This window comes from Sciurus vulgaris (assembly GCF_902686455.1).
Source record: "Sciurus vulgaris genome assembly, chromosome: 5".
Classification (NCBI taxonomy): Eukaryota; Metazoa; Chordata; class Mammalia; order Rodentia; family Sciuridae; genus Sciurus; species Sciurus vulgaris.
Window position 1 is genome coordinate 108,901,570 of NC_136465.1, and position 25,742 is coordinate 108,927,311.

A 25,742-nucleotide genomic window follows, 5' to 3' on the forward strand; every position below is an offset into this window, starting at 1 on the left:
TAGGAGACAAACATTAATTTTTTCTATAAGAACTCTGGAATACATGGAAGTAAGAATCCTAGGCCAGTCATTCCAGGGCACTCAAATAACAGCAGTGTGTTGAGAAATTTCAGTTCTCTAGAATAGTGCTGCCCCAAAAGAAATTACTCTATCAAGCATATGAAATGTGGGTAGTGTCAGGAAATAAATTTCTAATTTTACTGAAGCTTTAATGAATTTGTTTCAAAAGCCCAGTGTACTACTGGCTACTATACTAGACACAGGTAATGCACACCTGTAATCCCAGCAGCTGAGGGAGGCTGAGGCAGGAGGATCACCAGTTCAAAGAGAGTCTCAGGAACTTAGTGAGGCCCTAAGCAACTCAGCGAAACTCTGTCTCTAAATAAAATATAAAAAAGGGTTGAAGATATGGCTTAATAAAACACCTCTAGGTTCAATCCCTGGTACCAAAAAAAAAAAAAAAAAAAAAACCAGAATCCAATATGTCATCAAACTGGCAGTAAGTTTATATTGCTTTTCCCCATCCAGAAACGTCTGGTCTAGGCTTAACAGAGCCTGAAAAGTATAAACTGGGCATTAGTAATGACACAGAGAACTGTAAAGGAAGAAATCCTTGTAGCACTATTTGAGGAATGAGAAAGGAGTCTCTTAATGCTGAAGAAGAGAGAGGAAAATTGTTTCTTTCTGATCCCCCTTTACTCATTCCTTATGTCCTAAGTCCCCAAGTAATCAAGTAATCCTGTGGTGGTGGAGGCTATAACATAGACAGCAAGAAAGTAAGCTGGAAGAATTCCTAGTTCATCCCTCAACTTTATACATAAATGTAGATTTAACGTAACATAGATACTGAAAACTAAAATATGAGATAAACGCTCATGGAGATCACATACTGGTTACTGGGTAGTGTACACACTAAGACAATCAGCAGAAACAAACCAAGAACATACAGATGTTAAAGAAATGGGTACACTGTCTACATGAATTATCTAAAGCGTAGACAATGATTTCTCAAATTGGGTATTAAAAAAGATTAAATTACTTTTAAATGGAAAGATTTTTAAAAATCAGTTGAGCATTAGACGATATAAAGAACCACCAAATGGAAATTTTAGAACTGAAAAATACAGTAACTGAAATAAAAAACACTACATGGGCTCAATAGCAGAATGGAAATGAAGAGCAAAGAGTCAATGCATTTAAAAAACAGAACAACAGTAATTATTCAATCAAAGCAAGAACAAAATATTGAAAATATTACTAGGAAGACTTGGGAACATGTGAAGCAATAAACACCAAAACCCTAATATTTATATCTAGACACCAAGGAGAAGAAAATGAGAGTAGTGGTGGTAGCAGTGGTAGTGGAAAAGGAAAAAAAAATAGTAAACTGGAAATTTCCCAAAATCTGATAAAATTATATTCAAAAGCTCACAACCCCCAGAAAGACCAATTTTAATGAAATTCATGCCTGAATACATTATAGTCAAATTGCTGAAAAAAAAATTTTTTTTAATGCACTACTTATGAGGGAAAGTGAAAGCAAATGATTTAAATGATTGGTAATTTCTCACAGAAACCACACAAGCCAAAGGAAACAGAATAATATCTTTTAAATGCCAAATAGGAAATAACTAAAAACCAAAAAAAAAAAAAAAAAAAAAAAAAAAAAAAAAAACCCTCCTCTATCTAGCTAAAATATCCTTCAGGAATCAATGTAAAACTAGACATTCTCAGCTGGAAAATGGTTAAGAGTTCTTTCCCAGCTTTAAAAGAATTACCAAATGAAGATCTTTAGTCAAAGGAAATGGAACACCATGAATGATGGAAGAAAAATAAATAGTAAATATCTGCATAAATTAACTGTTTTCACCTTGAAATTTTAAAAAATATGTTTGACGAGAAAAGCAAATATTTGCTGGGTACAGTGGCACATACTTATAATCCCAGTGAGGCCCAGGCAGGAGGGTCACAAGTTCCAAGTTAGCCTTGGTAATTTAGGGAGACACTATCTCAAAATAGAGGGGAAAAAAAAGTCAAATGTCCCTGGGTTCAATCCCGAGTACTACAAGGGGAAGGGAGCAAATATTTACAACATTTTCTGGTAAGACATATGTAGATATAATATGAGAAAGAAAGAACAAAGGGACTTAAATGATGGCTAAGATTTCTAGATTTTTACATTTTCACTTCCAGCAGTAAAATACTGATTCTTAGTAGACTGAAAAGTGAAAAATCAAGTACTTGATTATATATTATAATCCCCAGAGCTATCACTAAAAAAGTATAGTCAAAAGAATAAATAAAATTTAACACTAAAAAATGTTCAAATAACTGAAAGAAGCTACTGAAGAACAAAAACAGAACAAACAGAAAATGATAGAGTAATCCTAAATCCAAACACATCAATAGTTAAAATATGAGATACACAGCAAAAACAGTATAACATTAAACTGCTTGTCAGAAAAGGACTCAATAATCTAAACTACTACCTTAAGAAACTAGGAAAAAAAGCAAAATACATGCAAAGTAGACAGAAGAAAGAGTAGAAATCAATAAAACTGAAAACAGTAAAACAGAGAAAAATCAATGAAACCAAAAGCTCATTCTCTGAAAAGATCAATAAGATTTAAATCTCTAGCAAGACTGATGAAGTAGATAACCTGAATTGCCCTAGAACTATTTAAAGAAATTGAATTTGTAGTTAAATGCCTTCCAAAAAAGAAGCCTCTAGGTCCAGATAATTTCCCTGGTGAATTCTACTAAATATTTAAAGAAGAAATAACACCAAATCAACACAATCTCTTCCAGAAAATGGAAAATGAGCACTTCTCAGCTCATTTTATGAGTCCAGCATTATTCTAATACCAAAAAAGACAATATAAGAACAAATTCCTATACTAGACTTTATCAAAATTAAAAAAAAAAAAAACTGATCTATTCAACAGTACAAGAGAATACAATGTGACAACAGAAAGATACAAACTAGTATTTCACTCTATCATTTGGATGACTCTTAAAGGAATTATACTGACTAGAAGAAGCCAGTCTCAAAAGGTTACATATTATACAATTGCATTTATATGACATTCTTAAAAGGTCAAAACTACAGCAGAACAATGTGCTAGCAGTTACCTGGGTTAGGTGAAGGTATGAATACAAAGATAACATGAGGGAGTCTCTAGAGAGAGACAGAACCACTTTGAATCCTAACTATGGTGGTGGTGGTAATAAAAATCGATTAAATTTACAGAACTATATACCCAGAAAAAGAATTCCACTGTATATATTTTTTTAATTTAAACCCTAATCTGAGAGCAATTATGGACTAGAAAATAAATGAAAGTTTTCAACAAAGATATTTTTTTCATTGACAGCTTCATAGTCGCAAGTCTTTCCAGTGGGTCTTATTATCACCAAAACACAGAACTCGTCCATATTATATCTATGTAGGTGACTGAGAGGTTATTTGAATTTTCTATCTCCAGTTCTTACATTTTCTATAGCACTGAAAAGCTTAGAGACAAGAATATCTATAACTTGTGGATATAGAAATTAAACACAACAGGAAATAGCTCAGTGGTAAAGGGCTTGCCTAGCATGCCCAAAGCCCTGTTTTACCCAGCACTGTATGGGAACAGGGACCCAAGTAGAATTTAACACCTCTACCACATGCCAAGGAAGAGTTGTAAAAATAGATCAATTCCAATCCTGTAGTGATGGTATGGAACTGACCAAGTCTGCATTATTTGGAAGACATCCACTACAGCTGGCTCCCAGATGGGTTACACTCTTACATAACAGTAAGGAAAAATATATCTATAATGCAGGACTTTAATTTAAAAAGGAAAAAAAAAAAAAAAAAAACCACAAATGTTTATGTGCCTAGATAGTACACCATAAAAGAGCCTGATAAAGAAATCATAATACAATAGGTTTCCACTATTTCTCTGAATAAGAAACAGTTACAGAATGATAGCATGTTATATATTTTCCAATAACTTAAATATATTTAACAATTCTTCTCTAATAGCCCCACCCCTACCGAAGATATAGAGGAGTAAATAGAAAAGGTTGATTATATAAACTTCACTTATCCTCAAGATTCTCATCCCCATTTACTGAAGTACAATGACATAACTAATTTAAATGAAAAAGTCAATGTAAATTAAGCCTATGTCTACTACAGACAAAAAGCAAAAGAACAGTGAGATGTTATAGACTCATACAACCAAAACTCCCAAGAAGACTGAAAGGAGTCGCTTGTTGACAAAAGCACTATACCCTCACATCTGGCAAGTAGAATAGCAGGGAGAGAAAAGGCATCCTGAATGAAGAATGGAAGTAGAGGAAGACCTGTAAATTTTTATCCTTTTCTTCTAACCAGAACAGGAAAATTATTGACTATATTTTAACCCTTCATCTACATTCAAAAGACTTCTGAGTCAAAATAGAAATCTCTCTGTATGCACCCATCTCCCAAAAATAAAGATGGGACGCAGAAAACACTTTAAAAAAATCTGTCTTGGCTCATTTGTGCCACTGTAGCAAAATACTTGACACTGGGTAATTTCTAAATAACAGAAATTCACTTCTCACATTACTAGAGGCTGGGAAGTCCAAGATCAAGGCACTGACAGGTTTGGTGTCTGGTTAGGGCCCAGTCCCTGCTTCCAAGATAGTTCCGTGTGGTTATATCATCATATAATAAAAGGAACAGAAGGGCAAAAAGGGCCCAGCTAGTTCACTCGTCCTTTTATATAGGACTAATTCCACCCAAGAGGGCAGATTCTTCATGACCTAATCAACTCCCAAAAGCTCCATCTCTTAATATTCTTGCATCAGGGATTAAGTTTCAACATGAAATTTGCAGGGGACACAAACATCCAAACCACAGCAAAATCTAAGAATTAAAGGAATAAATGAAAACAAATGACCATATACAAATGCTTTGTTAGAGAAAATTGGAATGGATTTCATCTACAACAGGAAAAAAGGAGACAACATTCAAAACATTGTTTCTAAATTTTACCATTCTTTTTAAATAAAAATATAAAAACCTCACATTATACCTTTAACTCTACAAATGAGGTTTTTTTACAAATACTAAATATTACTGTTTGATTCCCTGACAAATGATCACTTTCTTCCTATCAATCCTTTACAAATTGATTCAAATAACTCACCCTCTTAAGTTACTATCTCAGATGGAGATAAATGCATTTTATTATGCTATGTAAATATATATAAATATATATATCAATGTGTCTTAGATAAGTATTTCACCTAAAATTTAAAGAAGCATTTCACAATCCTACTCCTCTGAATTACAACTATTCTAACCCACATATACATTATATTACATACTATACAAACTTAAAAATAATATTCATATATTAGGTAACTCAGGCATTGATAGACATTAGAATTTTCTCCTAAATATAATCTTACTACAAATACTACAATTGCCTATTATCTGGACTTCTGAGTAAAATTTTCATATCATTTTTAGTTACTACTTTCTAACAAGTCAAAAATAATCTCATTGAACTCTTATAGTACCCTGTGAAAGAGATATTCCATTTACACAACATTAAGTAACCTGCTCAAGGAGTTGGGAACTCATTAGCACTTTGCCAGGAAATAACACAAATAATAATCTAAGTCACTAGAAATTAGAAGTATTCAGAAAATGAGAAATGGTAACTCTATCCATGATTCAAACAACTGCAAAACTGTTAAGCTAATAACTGCCCCGTATATCACTACATAAAGAGATCCAGCAGCAACCCTCCAAAACAGTGCCCAATGAACAGTTTTAAATGAATTGTGTTTTATGTCTAATAATCACAGCACATATTTGTCATGCATAGTTCCGAGGGTATGTGTGCTCTCTCACTCTCCATGTAAGTATGTGTATATGTGCATATATGTCCCTGCATGTGTATATCTCACTACTGTCCCTGGTATTAACTTCATTTTATAGTAATACTATTGACATGGCTCCCCACCTGTAAATCCGCACAGCAAGCCCACTAATCCCCATGGAAAAGCAGCAGTAGAGTTGTGAAGCAGTGGCCCAGGAGGGCTGGAGTGCACGCATGGAGCATGGGCTGTGGCTGTAGGGAGCCCGCCACATGATAAGGGCCTGAGGCACTGCAAGCCTGGGTCGAGGTGATCCAGGGCCTGCTGACTTGTCACCTTGTGGAGGCCTGGCCAGGCTGGTGGGGACTCCCAATCAGCACAGCCACCACAGCCCAGAACCTCTGAGCATCCACGATCTGCCAACTTCGACCTTCTGTTTCCCCACCAGAGATGGGAAAATGGAAGTGGGGTAAGCCTGAATAGTATTACAGGACTAACGAATGCCAGGAGCCAACCCCAGCTACTCGCAGGTTCCCCATAGGATGGGTGGAGTTGGCACAGAGGAATGACATGAACCCCTGGAAACTTGAAGCAAGTGCTGCTCAGATTTATTTTAGCCCTTATTTTGTAGTATTAAGTAAAGTAGGATCAAATAAGATACAAGTTACAAAGGAATCACCACAAGATTTGTCATTAACCACACTTTCTAGCAGGTGTCTAACACATAGCAGGTACATTAAGGTCAATTTTTAATATTTACTTAAAATTACTCACATAAGCATATTACAGTGAAAATTATTTTCCTCTTTTCATCCTACTGGCCTTTTACCCTTTGGTGTCAGACCTATTGTCAGCATAATGACTCTATTTTGCTTTAAGCTAATTTTACCAAACTGCTAAGCAAAACATGCACTAATCTTTAGATCATATTATTATATTTTTTATTTAACCTTAAAGGTCTACTGGATTACCTAAACAAGCTCAGTTAAAACTGTTAGGTTATTTACTACCAAACAGTGTGAGTGCTTAATTTTTATCCTACTATTCTTTATGTTATTGATTTATCCTCTACCTACTGTAATACACATACGAGACCCACACCAGCACAAATTACTCAACCAGTTAACATGCAATGAGGGCATTTGATCCTAAGATAACATTTTTCTAGTTGTTTGTGTATGCTGCCTCTCCTTTCTTTAGTCCTACATTTCCAGGGTGGCTTCTGATGTCCAAGCCTTCGAAGGAAGGACAAACACTGAACATCTTTCCATCCACCATCAACATCAATTATTCACTCACCATTGTACACTCCTGCACAGGGAAGAGGTGGGTCCCCATACTTATTCACTTGTTTCCTTCCTGGTGGACACCACAAATCCCCTAATCTTGCAAGCCAAGTAGGGAGGTCCTAGCACTGTGGGGACAACAAGCCTCCTGTTCTGTTTGTCAGGCTATTTTACTGGTAAAGTAATAACTGGGGCAGGTGTAGGAGCAAGTAATAACTGTAGTTTTCTAAAGAACTCCTCAAACTCTGTACTTTCAGACTTATGTGTGATATTGGTACATTTTTTTAAAGCATTCCTCATCCTTCCCCAAGCTCCGCAGACTCACTGAGGTTAAATTCTTATCACAACAATCCAGGGAATATGATTTGCAGTTGCATAGTTATAAGTATGATAATTACAAGAAAACACCCAATTCCTATGAGAGATGACAACGACAATTCCCTGGAATGGTGGCCTTGCCAAGCCCTTCCCCATGCTCAGACTTTTTCAAGCAGCATGGTGGAAATGGTCCCCACCAAACCAACATCATAGGTACTTTTCTAAACTCTGATTAGCATCAGTTTGAATCAATAGCATGGACCCAAATGCTATATAAACCCCTAGACTAGCACACTCAAATGCTATATAAACGCCTTATCAGGTTCCCTCTCACTCTGTGGGATTTGTTTCTATTCACATTAAATAAATCTACTCTTACACTCACTCATCTTCCTCGGGAGACAAGAAGCCAGAAAGAAGAACTTGGTGGTGAGCTGCTGGGGTCTGCTTCAAAACTGGAGGGCACAGCCCACCAGTAACAGCTGCAACACATTTCTTGGCTACAGAGGCCTGCAGCTTATGCAGAGCCCACCTGTCAGCAGGAGCAGAGAAACTGCAGTTTTACTGTCATGAACATCATTTTATAGTAGAAAAACACCTAGCAAGTGGTGGAGCTGGAACTGAAATCCAAATAATCTCGCTCCACTGTGCTCTTAACAATGACACTATACTGCCTCTCTAAGAGAAAAATGGCATTTCTAAAGGGTCATAAGTCACTACTATGGTTTGGATATGGTTTGAGTGTGTCCCCCCCAAAGATTCATGTGTTGGAGGCTTAACACTCAATGTGGCATTGGAAGATGGAAACTAGTGGGAGATCACTAGGGGTGCTGCCCTCAAAAGAAATTAATGCATTTCTCATGGGATCCCAGTTAGTTCTGAAAAGATGGTTGTTATGAAAGAGCAAACCTAATCCCTGAATTACTCTCTGGTTTCCTACTTCTTCTTGTGATCTCCCCTCTCATAGGCACTCTTGTCACTGTGATGTCATCTACCATCAAGTCCTCTACTATAGCCAGGTCAAGGCTGACACCATGACCTTGAACCTCAAGACTGTGAGCTAAATAAACCTTTTTTAGGAAGTACATAGAATCAATTATTTCATTATAGTAACAGAAAAAGAACAAATACAGTCATCCAACTCACCCAAACACCACCTCTTTATGGTATTTAAGTAGCTTTAAAGTAACATTTACCTAAGGCCGGTGGTAATAGCAACTTTTGCTCCATTCCCTTAGAAGGTTTTCCAAGCTCTTTTAGTACAAAAGAAAAAAACCCTGAAAATAGAATAATTGGATCAAGACAGTCCAGCTCCATCATCTTCCAACTTTATCACCAGTATTCCATCTTCCTTAAAACACAGCAATAGAAAAAACAAACCATGGTAAGAAAACAGTTGTGGGTATGGAGATGTAGCTCATGGTATTGCACTTGTCTAACATGCCTGAGGCCCTGGGTTCAATCCCCAGCACTGCCAAAAACAAAGTAAAGGAGAAAGACAGGTATTTTTGTTAATTATTTTGGTGGTGCTATGAACTGAACTAAGGCCTAGTGCTTGCTAGCATGTTTTTTTTTGTTTGTTTGTTTGTTTTTTTTTTTAAGTTGTAGATGGATGCAATACTTTTATTTATGTAGTGCTTAGGGTAGAATCCAGAGCCTCACATATGCTAGGCAAGCACTCTACTACTGTGATACAACCCCAGCTCCCAGCATGTACTCTTAACACTGAGCTATATAACCAGGACTGTCCAGGTGATTTATAAATCAACAAACAAAGAAATATTGCCTAAGAATATATACTATTAGTTGACTTTTTTCTTTTTTCTTTTTTTTTTTTCCCCCTGGTATTGGTAATCAAACTCAGGGTCTCATGCATGCTAGGCAAGCACTCTACCACGAAGCTATATCTCCGGCCCTAATAATTGAGTTTTTAAAGTGCTCAACTCAAACTATAAAATATCTTTAGGGATAGAATGATATTAAGATTCTTTCCTAAATGAGATCTTACTACAAAAGCTACAAACTGTGACTATTTTCTTTCTTTTCTCTTTTTCTTTTTGGGGGGTAAGCCCCTCTGAGGACTGAACCAAGAGGAACTATACTACTAAACTATATCCCCAAACTTTTTAATTTTTTATTTTGAAACAGGGTCTAAGTTGTTTAGTGCCTTGCTAAATTACTAAGGCTGGTCTCAAATTAAAAACTCCCCTGCCTGACCCTCCCAAATTGTTGGGATTATAGGCATGTGCCACCATGTGGCACATGAGACAAGGTCTCATGGAGTTGCTTAGTGCCTCGCTATTGCTGAGGCTGACTTTGAACTTGAATTCCTCCTGTCTCAACCTCTCGAGCAGAATTACTCTGTGAGGCCCTGTCTCAAAATAAAATACAAAATAGGGCTGGGGATGTGGCTCGGTGGCCAAGTGACCCTGAGTTCAATCCCTGGTTAAAAAAAAAAAAGAAAATTATTTTCAGACATATTTTAGGATATGGTTTTGACCAAAATGAAGTAGGCCTACCATAGCCTATCTCAATTATCTGAACAAAATACTTAAAGAAACTTATCAGAGTATTCTGAAATATAAACAAACACAAGCAGAATACAGAGGGAGTAAAAACTTGGAGAACTGAACTATATTGCGTTTTCCTGTTTTATTTTTTTCTTTTCTCCAATGACTGTGTCCCATGGGTGACTACAGAGTGGTAGCAGCAGCATAGGTAAGAGAGGGTCTGAAAGAAACTCCATTTTTCTGGAACCAGGAAAAGAGAACCCTACAGGTCAGGACTCATGGAAAGGGAGCAGGTAAGACAGGACTCTTTAATTCTAAGAACCTATACAATTACTGGCTAAGTTATGCATGTATTCACCAAGCACTGGAAGAGCCAAAACAGCACAGCAAAGGCTTTTAACCAACTACAAACCACTGAATTATACACTTATAATGGGTAGATTGTATGATATGTGAATTATTATACAATAATGAGGAACGGTGGGCTGTACTGAGGCTGAAACTATTACCCTAAAAGAAAAAAAAATCTGCATTCTGAACCTAATGGGCTGACAGTTTGCTAAAAAGCATTATCACAGGACCCAGAGTTTATACAACATAATATTTTCCAGGATACAGTCCAAAATTACCTGGCATACAAACCACTAGGAAATATGACCAATTCTCAAGAGAAACAACAATAAATAACTGCCAAACCTAAGATAACTCATACATATTGGAATTATCAAGAATTTTAAAACAACTGCAAGTTGAGTATCATTAGTCTGAAAATCCAAAATCTGAAATGCTCTAAAATCTGAAACTTTGAGCAAGAAAATGATGCTATAAGTGGAAAATTACACATTTGACTTCATGTGACATGTCACAATCAAAATACAGGCACACTAAAAATGATGTATAAAATTACCTCCAGATTATACATGTATGGTGTATATGAAATTAATTTCCTATTTAGACTTGGGTTGGTTTCATCCTCAAAATATCTCATATATGTGCAAATATCCAAAAAAAAAAAAAAAAAAAAAAAGAAAGAAAGAAAAGAAAAGAAAAATCTGAAATACTTCTAGTCCCAAGCATTTTGGATAAGGAATGCTCAAATTTCAACTATACTCCACAGAGTGGGGGGAGACACTTCTGAAAAAAAAAGGTCAAACTGAAATTCCAACTAGAGAGAGAGTAACTATAAAAAAGATACAGATTTTTTAAAAATGATACATTGTCTGAAACAAAGAATAAAAAAGCAAGGCTGGGAGTGTAGCTCAGTTGTGGAGCATTAGCCTAACATGCATGAGGCCTTTAGTTTGATCTTGTGGGGGGTGGGGAAGCAAAGAAAGGAATTAGTCAAAACATGAAGCTAAATTATAGAAATGATTTCATCTTTAGAACTCAGAAAAAAGAAGGAGGAGGAGAAGAAGAAGAAAAGGAGGAGGAGGAAGAGGAGGAGGAGAAGAGGAGGAGGAGGAAGAGGAGGAGGAGTGTAGTCTCAGGGTCCTGAAGATAAAACCAAAAGTTCTATTTATGTCATGAGACAGAAATTTGAAACAGAAAAAATACTGTAAGAAATAATATCCAAAATCTCCCAAACTTGGAGAAAGACACAAAATTACAAATGTACAAATTTCACAGAACACCAAATAGGATAAATGCAAAGGTAAAATATGCCAGACAAATCATAATCAACTTTAGAAAAGCAAAGATAAAAAGAAAAATCCTTGAAGTAGAAAAGCATGGCAGAAGAAATTAATGATTCCAGTACTGCAAATTTCTTGTCACAATCAAGAGTCCAAAAGACAGTGAGTGGGACATCTCTAAAATGAGAAAAGAAAAACAAACAAACAAAAAAAACCTGTTAACCCAGAATTTTACATGTAAGAAATTCAACAAAAATGAAAGTGTTTTAAAGACATTCCAGTAGAGAAAAAATTAAGATAATTTATCGCCAGAGACCTACTTTAAAAGATGGACTAAAGGAAGTTCTTCAGGCTGAGGAGAAATAACAGAAAAATTCAGAATTTCATTAAAGCACAGCAGTCAGGTGGCTGATGCAGGAGGGTCTCAAGTTCAAAGCCAGTCTCAGCAACACTAAGCAACTCGGTGAGATCCTGTCTCTTAATAAAATATAAAACAGGGGAGGGGATCTGGCTCAAGTGCTCCTGAGTTTAATCCACGGTACCCCCCAAAAAGATATGAAATAAACAGTAAGTAGATTTTCTCCTCTTAACATCTTCTAAAAGAAGTATGACTTCTGAAAGAAAATATTACATAATTGGTGGGGTCATCATTGCAAGTATACATAATCCTCTGACAACTATTCCATAATGATCACTGCAGTTACAGGGTTCTACATTTACTTTAACTGGTAAAATATTAACTCTAAGTAAAGTGTCAACATTTATGTATTTACATTATAATTCCCATTGTCAATGGAAATATTTGAGCCATATATGTAAGATATGTAAGTTTAAATTTCTAATACCACATTGAAAGAGTTAAAGAAACAGTTAATTTAGTATATACACTATTAATCCAAAACGTCATTTCAACATATAAGCAATAAAAAACTTAATGAGATATTTTACTTTTTCTTGTGAAATCTGGTGTGTATTTTATACATATACCACATCTCAATTTGAACTAACAAGATTTTAAGTGCTCAATAGTCACATATGTAGCTACTGGCCACTTCACAGGAATGGGAAGCCCCAATGCAACCACTAAAAAAAAAAATACTACAAAGAAATAAGAATCAAAACACCAATATATAAATTTAAAGTGGAATAATAAAATTTATTCATATAACCCCCAAAAGGCAGAAAATAGGGAACAGAGTAGCATATATTAACAATATATAAATAACTATATTAATCTAAATAGTTACATTAAATGTAAATGACATAAATAATGTTAACACCAATTAAAAAGATTATCTCCCTCAACCAATGGGTATGCACTAGGGATGAGAAGTCCCAAAGATGTTGAAAAGGCTCCTTTTCTGAAATGATTATTTTTCAAAAATTTATTTTGGCATATGGTTTGTGAATTTACTATATTTCATGCCAAATGTCTCTGACCTTGAAAAACAGAACCAGAAATTTATTTGAAAGGAGAACAGATCCCAAAACATTCTCCCAAGAATATTAAAGTTAAACTAATGACACAAATTCTGTACTTAAAGTTCAGTAGTTTGAGAAAAAAAAGATTATCAAACCTTTAAGAAAAAAAAGACTGAATTATATGCCTATCTGTAAGAAATTCACTTTAAAGACAGGTTAAAATAAAAGAATGGGAAGATGTTGCATACAAAGAAAGCTGAAATGGGTATAATAATATGAAATATTTTAGATTTCTTTTAAGGCTTAGTTGAATTTGCTTCCCCTCTCTTCAGTTTTAATTTTATTTAATTCTATGGAAGTTTTGAAACAATATATTTTGTTTCATGCATCTCCCTCATGTTATTTATGTTAATGTTGAAGTAACTGTTCCTAAAGTAATATGGTCTAATGCATTAAAGTTCCATCTGAAAGGATTTTCAGGTGAATGGTAGCGTATGGATTTTCAGCTATTAATATTTATTCCCTATTAAAAGAGTAGTTCTACAGAAACATTGTTCTTAACACTTTTACATACAAAATAGTAATACTGTATAACTATTAGAACAAATTTTTTAAAAATGTTTTAAAAAGACCGTGTATCATTTGTAGGCAGTTGCACTAATCCTAGAGAATTTTCAAAGCAGTGTTGCCTTGGATTCTCTCTTTAATGTTTTTATTTCCAGTTTTGTGTATTTTAAAACTCCTGAACAACTACTGCAATCAGGGTACTGAGCCTTACATTGGTATACAAAGACAGACTTAGTTATTGTACCCCTCTTCCCAGCACAAAAAGTAAAATTGGATAAATAGCATACAGTAGCATAAATGCCAAATGTGAGTGACAATCAAGGAGTTTCTGTGAAACTTCTTGAGAGGAGTAACTGTTGACTGATAAAGAGTAAAAGGAGAAAAATGTAAAATGCAGAAATAATGCATGAGTGCTTTAAGAAAATTTTCAGAACTAATTTAGTCAGAAAGAATTCATTTAAGAACGCAAAAGGAGGTGAGAACAGAGAAATAATTATGGGCCAAATAAAAAGGAACTTTAGTCCAAGGTAGAACCTGTGTTTTATAAAAAGCAGAAATCCCTAAGGAAAAGTCCACCTCTCTTTAATTCACTTGAAAGTGTTTTCTGAAATGTTTAAATGAGTGGTTTTAAAGATAATGCAGCAGCAGAAAGGAAAGAAAAGAAAGTACAGAAAACCAGTTAGGAGAAAATGGAAAGGGCACTGGATGTCAAAAAAGAAGGCCTACGTTAATGTTTATAACAGCTCAATTCACAATAGCTAAGCTATGGAACCAACCTAGGTAATCTTCAAAAGATGAATGAATAAAGAAAATGTGGTACATATACACAATGGAATATTACTCAGTCATAATGAAGAACGAAATTATGGCATTTGTTGGTAAAAGGATGGAATTGAAGACTGTCATGCTAAGTGAAATAAGCCCAAAAACAAAGGCCAAATGTTTTCTGATATGCAGATGCTGACTCACAATGGAAGAGGGGGACAGGTAGAAGTTCACTGGATTGAATAAGGGGGAAAGTGGGGAAGGGAAGAGGGTTGGGAATGGGAAGACAGTAGAATGAATCAGACATAACTTTCCTATGTTCATATATGAATACATGACCAGTGTAACTCCACATCACGTACAACCACAAGAACAGGAAACTATAATCCATGTATGAATGATATGTCAAAATACATTCTACTGTCATGTATAACTAAAAAAAAAAAAAAAAACAAATGAAAGATTTTTAAAAAAGAAGAAAGCCTGATTAGGACTAAGGGCATAGGCCATGTTTCATCCCCAGACCTAATAGACACATAGTTATCAACAAAACTGGAGCACAGGCTTGTGATAGGGAAAGTACCTACTTTATGCCAGATAATGAATTAAATACTTCAGTATGCCTTGCCACGTTATTCTCTTTATATTAAGGAGGGACTTTTTAAAAATATTAAAATAACATCAACACTAAACATCAGAACACTGCATTAAAAAGACTGCAAACTTGCTAAACGAGCTAATTTAAGAATATGAAAAGAGATAAAATTAGTTGCTGTTACTACTGGACTTAGGTAAATGTTACTTAAAAATTAAAATAGGTAAGAGCTGGGGGCAGTGGTACATGTCTGCAATCCAAGTGATTCAGGAGGTTGAGGCAGAAGGAAGGCAAGTTTAAGACTAGCCTCAGCAGATGATCCAGGCCTGTAATCCCAGTGGCTTAGGAGGATGGTGAGTTCAAGGTCAGCCTCAGCAACTGAGCAAGGCCCTAAGCAACTCAGTGAGGCCCTGTCTCTAAATTAAATATGGAAAAGGGTTGTAGATGTGGCTCAGTGGTTAAGTGCCCCTGGGTTCAATCCCCAGTATCACAAAAGAAAAAAAAAAAAAAAAAACGACTAGCCTCAGCAATTAAGGGTGCACTTAAACAAGTTAGCGAGGCCCTGTCTCAAAATGAAAAAATAATAATAATAATTAAATAAAAAGGACTGGAGAATGACTGGCTCAGTAGTAAAATGGGCAGGGGATGCATGCAATAATATTGTCACAAGACCAGGTCAGCTTGACTCTGAAACCTGCATATTAAAAAACTGAACTAATTTGTAGCTTACTATCAAAATTAGTACAAAAAGACACAACTGAAAATATGGTTGAGACCAGGTCCCAGGGGCACACACCTGTAATTCCAGAAACTAAAGAGGCTGAGGCGGGAGGATCGCCAGTTCAAAGCAAGACTCAGCAACTTAGCAAAGCCCTAAGGAACTCAGTGAGACCCTATCTCAAAATAAAAAAGGTATGGGAATATGGCTCAGTGGTTAAGTGCTCCTGGGTTCAATCCTTGGTACCAAAAAATTTGTGTGTGTGTGTGTGTGTGTGTGTGTGTGTGTGTGTGTGTGTATAATATGTATGGCTGAGAACTTGAAAATGTTAGGGTAAAAGGGAAAATAAATTAATTTTGTCAGGGGAATGAAGGGAAGGGAGGGATGGGAATTGGAAACACAGTAGAATGCATTAGACATTACTTTCCTTTGCTCATATATGAATACACAACCAGTGTAACTCCACATCATGTTCAACCACGAGAATGGGATCAAAATTGTAATGGGTTGCACCCCACATATGTTTATGTCAAGATACACCCTACTGTCATGTATACCTAAAAACAAATAACAAAAATTGATGCTGATGTTCTCATTTAAATTCAGGATAATGAGGTCATACACATGTGGACAGTTAGAATGGCACGAAATTGTACTTTGTTTCACTCAATCACATTTGTTCATCTATCAAATGCCACTCAGTCATGTCTGTGTATACAGCATTTGCTATGTAATATGAAAAGTCTATAAAGGATTTCTTTTTCCTAAAAAAAAAAAAAAAAAAAAATGCCCATTAACAGGAAAATTCCTTTTTAAAAATACAGTCATTAAAGATAATGAATTGGAGTTCTACTAGATGACTTAGAGAATTTTCAAATGAGGCATTATTGAGTGACAAAAGCAAGATGCACAAAAGCATGTAATATATGAACTTTTCATTAAAAAAACCCACACAAACAAAAATTAATTGTCTTATTCCAAATACAGATATCTTAAGAGGGTTTAAATTAAACAGTTGAGAGCATATTTGAACACTAAAATCTATAGTGAAATAACTGTTTACAAGAAAGAATAAGCATAATCTTAAAAAAAAAAAAAAAAAAAGTCTGTATACTTCTATTCTGCCCAAACCAGTGAGCAAGATGTCCATATTAGGGATAGTGATGGAGCCCAGAGTGAAGTACTGGAGTAAGATCCTCATCATGAAGTATTTGTGAACTGTAGAGGCAGAAATGCATTTGGGTTGGGGCAGGGGGGCAATTTGGAGACTAAGGTAGAGTCAAAAAGTTAGATAATATGGAGGAACGAGAGCAGCAATGGAAATGAGAATAGGAAAATGGCTATATAAAAGGGATGAGGTAAATTAATACAGTAAGAATGATGGGAGCCAGGTTTCTCCATATAAGAGAAGAAAGTTACAAATTTGTAAAGGGAAAAAACTAGTACAAATCTGTGGAATGAAAGTAATAAAAACACGGGGTTTTCTATACATAAGTATTAAAAATAGTGTCCAAATCTTGGTTCCTAAATGTCTTTCTACACTACAAGAAACCACTTCTTGGAGGAATGGATAATTCCAGGGCTATGGCAGGAAAAGTACAGGGTATAGTCTGTAACATTTTCTTTTGTCAAAAATTAAGGAAGTACTCAAAGCAAATGAAAAGAAAAGCAGAAACTAGCTTGAAGGGTTTTCACTGGTCAATGCTGGGGACAATTTGAGAACATATAAATATCAAGTTTAATAAGGAATGAGCTATTTTAACAAATGCAAAGTACTTTCCCTCAAAATTTATATTAATTACTAAGGGAAAAATACATCCCTTTACAGTGAGGAAGCTTGTGAGGTCTCATCTTAATCCAGTGGTCAATGTGCACATGACCCGTAATGGGACAAATAAATAGTACGCTGACAGGATGAAATGAGAACAACAACATTTCATCTTGTACTTTCACAAGAACACAAACTAAATCTAACCATATGAAATATGGCAAGCCCAAATTAAGAGTCATTTTACAACAAAACTGATTTATAATCCTTAAAAAGTATTAAGGTCATGAAAGTCAAGGTAAAACTGAGGAGTTGTTAAAGGAATCTAAAAAATTGTTACAATTAGAACCAGATGCAGTGGCACATACCTATAATCCCAGCAACCTAGGAGGCTGAGGCAGGGGTCACAAATTCCAGCAACTAACCAAGACCCTATCTCAAAATTTAGAAACAAAAACAACAACAAAAAACTAACTTTTTAAAAAGGACTGGGGATGTAACTCTCTGGAAAAGTACCCCTGGGCTCAATCTCAGGTACCAAAAAAAGAGAAAAAATGTTCTTACAATTAAATGCAACACAGAATTCTGAACTGAATTATTTTGTTACAAAATAATTACTGTGGAAACTGGCAAAAGTTGAATGAGGTTTGAGGTTAGATGGTAGTACAAGATTAACTTCCTGGTTTTGATGGTTATGCTATTATTATACAACAGAAAGACCTTGTCCTTGTATTTGTCTGAGGTGATAAGACTGCATCTACAACTTGATCACCAATGGTTTAGAGAAAAAAAGTTACTTCAACTGTACTAATGTTTGAGATTGTTTTTGAAAGTTACCTATGAAATTTACATGCCTAAAACTAGCATGTAACCGAAGTAGTACTCTTCAAATGAAGAACATGTATTTTCACTTAAAAAAATTCCGATTTATTACTTATGAGATTTTCAACGACCTGTGATCTATAACTGCACACTCCAAAAAGGTAACCATTATTCAGTTCCCCAGTTGCACTGGTCACATTTCAAGTGCTCCTAGCCACACTGCTATCAGCTACTGTACTGGTCACTACAGATACAGAGCATTTGCATCATCACAGAAATGTCTACTGGACAGCAATGATCTAGAGGCTGGGAGACCAACTAAAGATTGGTTAGATGGACCTTGGTACAGAAACTAAGCAAGTGCTGTAACAAAGCATTTAACCTCTCTAGAGTTTCAGATGCATTTCTGCAAAACAGACTAATACACCTAATACCAAAAGCTTATAAAAAAGAGCAAATAAAATTTATGTAAAATGTCTACAACAGAGTGATACATAGTAAATATTTGTAAACATTAGCTCTTTTCTGTTGTATGGGCAGATAACTTCTAAACTTCTATATCAGTACTTTTAGAACTCACATCTGTTCATCTATCAGATGTCACCCAGTCATGTTAAGCAATTACAGAAGCACCAGTTTGAAAATAAGCAGCTTACTATTCTAATTGCTCAAACTGTCAATGAGTTCCATGTTGTTATATCCAATGAAAAAATGTTCAGCCCTGACCTTATTCGACTCTCACCAACACATGACACTACTGACCACATTCCCCTTGAAATACTCTATTCCTTTGGTTACACACCTCCTACTTGTCTGACCTTCACAGTATTCTTTGGGAACTCACATTCTTCCAGTGAACTTTTTAAATTTGAGGCCGCCATGGTTCCATTCTAGGATATCTCTCCCTCTCTCTCTTCCCCGCCCCCCAAGCTATATTCCTTCCCTTAGGCAATTACATCCATAATTTACCTACACAGGTAATTCCAATTTTATATTTCCAGCCACGTCTCTCCTCTCAATCATAGAACCATATATCTGACTACAGCATTTCCATTTGTAGGGCTTGGGATGTAGCTCAGTGGTAGAGTGCTTGCCTAGCATGTGTGAGGACCTGGGTTCTATTCCCAGCACCACCAAAAACAAAGAAAGTGTAGAATTTCCATTTGAAAGTTCACTTTGTCAAATCCAGACAAAACCAAAAGAACTTTCATCCTTATTTGGTACCACTATCCAACCCAGTTATATGACCCAGGAATCATCTTTGAAATTTCTCTCCAGTACCCTCAGTCTTTCAACTGAGGCTTAAAAATCCCAAATTCCACCCACAATTTCATCCTGATTCAAGCACCTTCATCTCTCTCAGACTATTTTCAGAAGCCTCCTAACTAATCTTTCCAGTAATTAATCCACTCTTGCTGCCTCTCCTTTTCAATACATACCAACAGTATCCCAGTTCTACCTACTAGAACTACCAAAAATAAGTCTAATATGGCTTCTAAATGACAACAATTTTAACAATATGTAGTTATCCCACTCTGTTTTCTAAGTATGCTTAGTTCTTTCTATATTTTGACAAAAAGACAGTTTCAAGGTCACAAACTGCCAGGCTCCGATTTAAAAATATGGATCCCTTTCTTAAACATGGTCCACATGCATGGATATCAGTAAATATGCAAGACTGAGACCTACATACCTATGTTTTCAAATCACAATTGCTAATTTTAATGTTTATAGCTGAAAGCTTATTAATCTATAAATATTTATAAGTAAGTACATACTACATGTCAGGCATTCCTCGGATGTTCAGAGATAAAACAGTAAAAAAAAGACAAACCCTTTTCAACTAGAAGTTGCATCAGAGTTAAGAAATAAACTTAAGTTAGTAAATTAACAGTAGTATGTTGGAAAATGATAAAATGTCATAGAGAAAAACTGGCATAATAAAAGGGAGGAAGCCAGGTGCAGTGGTGCACGTCTGTAACTCCAGCAACTTGGAAGGCTTGAAAGTTGAGACCAACTTGGGCAACTCAAATCCTGTCTCAAAATAAAAATAAGTAAAAGGGCCAGGGATGTGGCTCAGTGGTACCCTGGGTTCGACGGCCGGTATACATACACATACATACACACACACACAAGGTGGGGAACAGGAAAAGTGGGGAGAAGGGGTTGTCAATTCATACACAGTAGTCAGAGATGATCTTGGTAGCAGAGTAGAAATGTGGCAGAAGAAAGAGGTGATGAAAGCAGAGAAGAAAAAACTCAAATAATTCAGAATTTTTAAGACCAGTAAGGACTATGGATTTTACTGCAACTAAGAAGGAAAGCTATCTAAGAAGAGAAATGATCTGACATATTTTATCAGGAGCAAACAGTGTTAAAGACATTAGATCAGAAAACATCATACTGATTTTTTAGGAAGTTATCTTGCAAATGAGAAATGGTGGTGGTAGTGTTACATTTTATATTGAACTTTTATGTTCCTTAACTTAAAAAAAAAAAATGCAAAGATAAGTCCTGGGAATGGCTATTGAATGATATGAAACATTTTAATTCTGAGCTCTACTCAGTACTAAGATATTTTTCAGATGCAAGATAAGCTGCAAGGCTGTTATTGTGGAATGAGAATAATAATTTGGGTTTTAAGTTTATTTTCACTGGGCAAAGTAAGTGAAGATCCAATTTACATCACTGAAAGATAGGATCAGATGCTAAAGCAAAGTTACAATAAGAATTACTATATGACTAACTTTATTTCTTTTATGCCAGTCAGTCTCTTGAATTAAGGTTTCACAACTACCTCACTGATGTACCTAAAACGTTAGTGGGTAGTATAACTGCACATTCTTATTACTAAATATGGTATTAATAGTAATCAACAGTATCCTATAACTGCACTTGATTCATCCTCTCTTTGCTGATTAACAACACAGATTTTCAAGAAAATTGCCTATGCACTGGTTAATGCTCAAAAGAAGATGGGGAAGCTGAGCAACCCCTAGTCTCAATCTTAACCTGTGAATTTCACATTACCAAATGAAGATATTAGAGAGGGAAAATTCACCTTAAAAATTTTCAGTGACAATTTGTAAGCAGTTTATTTAAGAACAATTTTACATTGTCTTCTAGTGTTCTTCTCTTTTGACATACTTAGGAATGTCTTGACAGCATGGGTATACTTTAAGCAAACAAATTTTACCCCACTGAAATCTTAAAATGTACCCAAAATTTTCAGACTAGTGTGAAACTAAAAGACTGTTAGTATATTTGCAAGCACTGAAAAATATTATAACTAAAGTGCAGCTACAATAAGAACTGCTAATCTTTTAAAAATTCAGCTGCATAAACACCATATGAATAAATTCGAATTATCTTTAGTAGAATAATATAAACAAAGAAATCCAAAGAGTTTCAAAATTTCAATTCTCCTACCCAATCAGTTAAAACCACAATCACATAAACAAAAGGCCTACAAACTTTTCTCTACCGGTTTTAACCAATAATGAAATAGTAAAATTATTAAATCAAATGCCAAAGATGCAGGAAAGAGAAGGGAATGGTCTGGAAAAAGACTTGATTACACATTAAAATTTTAATAGAATTAGAATAAAATACAAAACCGAAGTTATTTAAGAATGTACTGTCTTCAATATTCTGCTGTTAAAGCAGAATACTCATGAGTTAACTTTTAAAACAAGAAAATGCATTTATTAATATGCTTTCCCCAAAATTCCGGGTGAAGTCCCCAAGTGAGGGAAATTTAAGATCAGCATCTACGAGTCAAAGCATATTAAAAATCTGTACATCAGTCTCCTTAAATATCTTAATTCACTCGTAGTAAGGACAAGAATGTTAGTCAAAATGTAATGCAAAGCGAACGAAAACACAGCTCGAAGACACTATTAATAGTACAAAAATATATTGGGGGTATTTTAAAATTCAACATTTTAATCTGTGAATCAGGAGTACTTGTAACGAAGTACTCTAAATCACGTGTCTTCTACAAAAAATTTTCAAAGTATTTGTAGGTGGCAAGACCGCCAGACATCTCTAAGAAATTTCTTAACCAGTTCAAAATTCCTAGGTCTAAGCATGGGCGACTCATTAAGCTTAGTTTCGATCTTCTCTCCCTTCAGTTAGCTGTCAGCCAGACAGCAGGTTTAAAACGTGGGGGGTAGGGGTGAAACAGTTTTAAGTTCAGGGCATGGGGTAAAAGATTGACGATGTTTAGAAGCCCCAGCTCTTCCCTATTCGCGCACTCGAGAGGTCACAGCGTAGTGAAGTTTGGTTTCACAAGCTGGCTTGGACGCTGGCGACAAAAGCGAAATCCCCCTAGTAAAAGAGACACCGGGATCAGGAGCTCCCGGAAGCCCAGCAGGACACGTTGCCACCGCAGGGAGGGGGTGCCTGTGGTGGTTCTAGCGTAGAGCCCCTTCCCGCCACCACCCCCCTCCGTAAGGCCCCGCACGCGGGCGGGGACAGGCTTTGCCAGCTCAGGCAGCAGAGGCGCGTAGGCCACAAGGAGGAAATGGGACAGGGTGCAGACAGTGAGGCGGCGGCGGCCGGAGCAGGGCCTCTCTCGCGGGGGAGCGAGAAGAAAAGAGGGCCCTACCCGAAGCAGCCTCCCCTGCCTGTAGGGGCAGCTCCAACTTTCCTCCAAGCGCAGGACGCCGCCTGGGCCGCGCAAGATTCCGAAACTTTGTCCGCCCTCCCGTCTCCCGGGCCCGCTCCTCCTCTCGGCGCCGGCCCGTGGCTCCCGCCTAGCCCCAGCAGCTGCTCAAGCCCATCCATCCCCCGGAGTCGGCCTTTTACCTCAGGCCGAGGTCGAGGCGCTTGTTCAAAGCAGCGGCGGCGGTGGCGGCGACCCCACCGCAGGAAGCTAGATCTCCGTCACTCCGTCGCTAAGTTCCCTTCCGTGCGCTCTGAGGTGTTCCGGGAGTGCTGGGGCGCCGGCTCGGCTGGTCGGGTCGGGAGCCGGCGGCTAAGCAAGGAGCGAACCCGGGCTGCGCTGCTCCGCGCGGCTTGCGCCACCGCTGCTCCCCTTCCCCCAGCCGAGTCTGGCCTCCCTCCCCTCCCTTCTTCACTCGCCTCCCCCCTCCCTCTCTCCACTCCGCTGGGCCGCGCTGCCACAAGTCGGCGCGCTACGGTGACGACGCCAGCGGCTGGACCTGCCACACTCGCGCTCGCTCTGGCCCTGCGGGCACGGCCACAGTACTCAACGGGATCGCAGGGGGGCGCTGACGACCCACCCTTTGCGACGGAGGAACGTGGTGGGCGGAGTCACGTCGCGTGGCCTGTGAGCGGGAGGAAGGGCAGCGCGGAGTGGCGGAGGCTTCTGGGAAACATCCTTCCGGTCCCGCCCTCCGCCCACGCCGCGCCGTGTGCGCATGCGCCGCGTGTGGACCTTGTCCCTGCTTTGACCGCCCTACGGGCTGCGTCTTGGAGGACAATAAAATAAGTTCTTGAAAGACTGACTGGACGTGAAGGGGTTTGCGCGGCAAGTGCACGCCTACCGTAACCTGATATTGAAAAGTGTCTATTGTTTGGACGTTGAGTTTTCACCCAGCTCCGTACAGCCATTAGGCAGGTTGAAGTGTCAGCAATTTGTAAGCCCCGGGTTCCGCTCCTGGTGGTCGTTTACAAAATGCCAGGGGGCGAGGTTGCCCACGGGGCCCGTGGAGCCTAGGGGGTGTTCCCGTGTCCTAATCTCCCGTCCCCAGAATTCAACGTGATCGCAGTTAACTTTAAAGGCCTCCACAGATAGTGACTCGTGATTATTTTTCGGTACTTTTGCAAAGTCTGCGATATGGAACGTTAAGACGCGCTGTGACTCTCCCCGCCGGGTCTTCCTCTTTTATTTTACCTCCGAAATGTCCTCACAGACTCTCCCTTCTCCCCACAGGAGTCCCCGGTTCCTTAACCTCTTCGTTTCTCTCCTGGAAATGCAGCTAGTTCTTGACTTTTTCTCTCTGCCCTCAGCGACCACCCGCTTGAGGTGATACGTCCAGTACCCGCGCCAGGGTCGCGCTCGTCTCGCTCACACCTCCCGCGGGGCGAGAGGCTTCGCTGCTGGCGGCACTGCGAACTTGGGCCACCCAGGTCCCGGGCGCACCCAGCCTCGCCACTCGCGCCTTTCCCCGTCTGTCTCTTTCTTGCCTTTTTGCGTGCGCGCTGCTTGCCCAGCTACAATGACCCCCGCCCGGTGCGTCACCTCCCCTCTTGCTGGAGACCCCACCTACCTCTCCCACAGAAGAGACTTGTGTTGCTCTGTGTGCTACTCCCGCACTGTATGCCCCTTCCCTGGCACCCTCATCTATGCACTGTGTTGGGTCAGGTTGGTGCCTTTCTCACTGTGAGGATTGGGACAGTGTCTCTTCACAGTCCTAACAGGACTGGGTACTTAGAAACTTGGTTAATAACTACTGAAGGAATACATGCATGGAACCTTGACTCCTTCAAACCTTTGAAGTTTTACAATGTATTGTACTTGATATGAAATTTGTAAATTTAGATAGTGTTGCTTTATTTATATTTGAGGAATCAGTGATCTAGCGAAGTTCAAATACTTTCTTCTTATGGAAGAACAAAATTCCCTGTCACCACTAGAGCAAATAGTGCATTATAAAGAACGTGATAAACCCAATGTGGTGCCGCAGGCCAGTAATCCCAGAGACTGGGGAGGCTGAGGCAGGAGGCTGGCAAGTTTGAGACCAGCCTCAACAAGTTAGCGAGGCCCTAAACAGCTTAGTGAGACCCTGTCTCAAAAATAAAAAGGGGCTGGAGATGTGGTTCAGTGGTTAAGAGTCCTGGGTTAAATCCCCAGTACCCAAAAAATAAAAAAAATATTAAAAGGATGATTGTTAAGAGGATCAGTGAATAAGTGTTCAACTCCTTGTGTAATATAACCAGATCCAGAAGGATTGTTAGTGAGTCATCCCACAGAATAAGGGTATAACTTTCATATGTACAATTTCTAGGATTCACCCTAGAGAAGCCTACCTCTAAGAGTAACTTCTGCTGAAAATGTCTAGTGCAACTTTCATCTGCATGTGTTATAAAAGATCTTTTCCTTTCTTTTTCAAAATGTTCTTTATCAAAGTTTAATTAAAGCCCAAATGATAGTATTTGCCAAATAGAAAACTCTAATCGTTAAGTTGGTGATAATAGCATAGTTTTGACAAAATACCAGATCTTTTTATGTATTTATTCCCTGGCTGATAGTCAATTTTGCACTTCAATTAACAAATAATTACTATATATCTATAGGGTATAAGAAAATGTCTCAATACATTGTACATTGCGGAATTGTCAAATCAGGCTAATTAACATACCAACACCTCAAATACTTATGATTTTTTTGTTTCATGGTGACAACATTTAAAAGCCTCTTTTAGAAATGCAAATTAAAACCACAGTGAGATTCCATCTCACTCCAGTCAGAATAGCAGTTATCAAGAATACAAGTAACAATAAATGTTGGT

At 37.6% G+C, this 25,742-nt stretch overlaps 1 protein-coding gene across 2 annotated transcripts in view; it reads right to left on the minus strand.

Moving 5' to 3' along the window:
* The window catches only part of SCAF11 (SR-related CTD associated factor 11), a 70,941-nt gene extending 47,128 nt beyond the window's left edge, over nucleotides 1-23,813 (minus strand). Inside the window, exon 1 of one of the 2 annotated variants that reach the window (XM_079139497.1) lies at nucleotides 23,074-23,813. The gene's annotated coding sequence lies outside the window, so the exon portion shown is untranslated. The remainder of the gene's footprint in view (nucleotides 1-23,073) is intronic. The other variant, XM_079139496.1, reaches the window with a different exon arrangement.
* Between the last annotated feature and the right edge of the window lie 1,929 nt (nucleotides 23,814-25,742).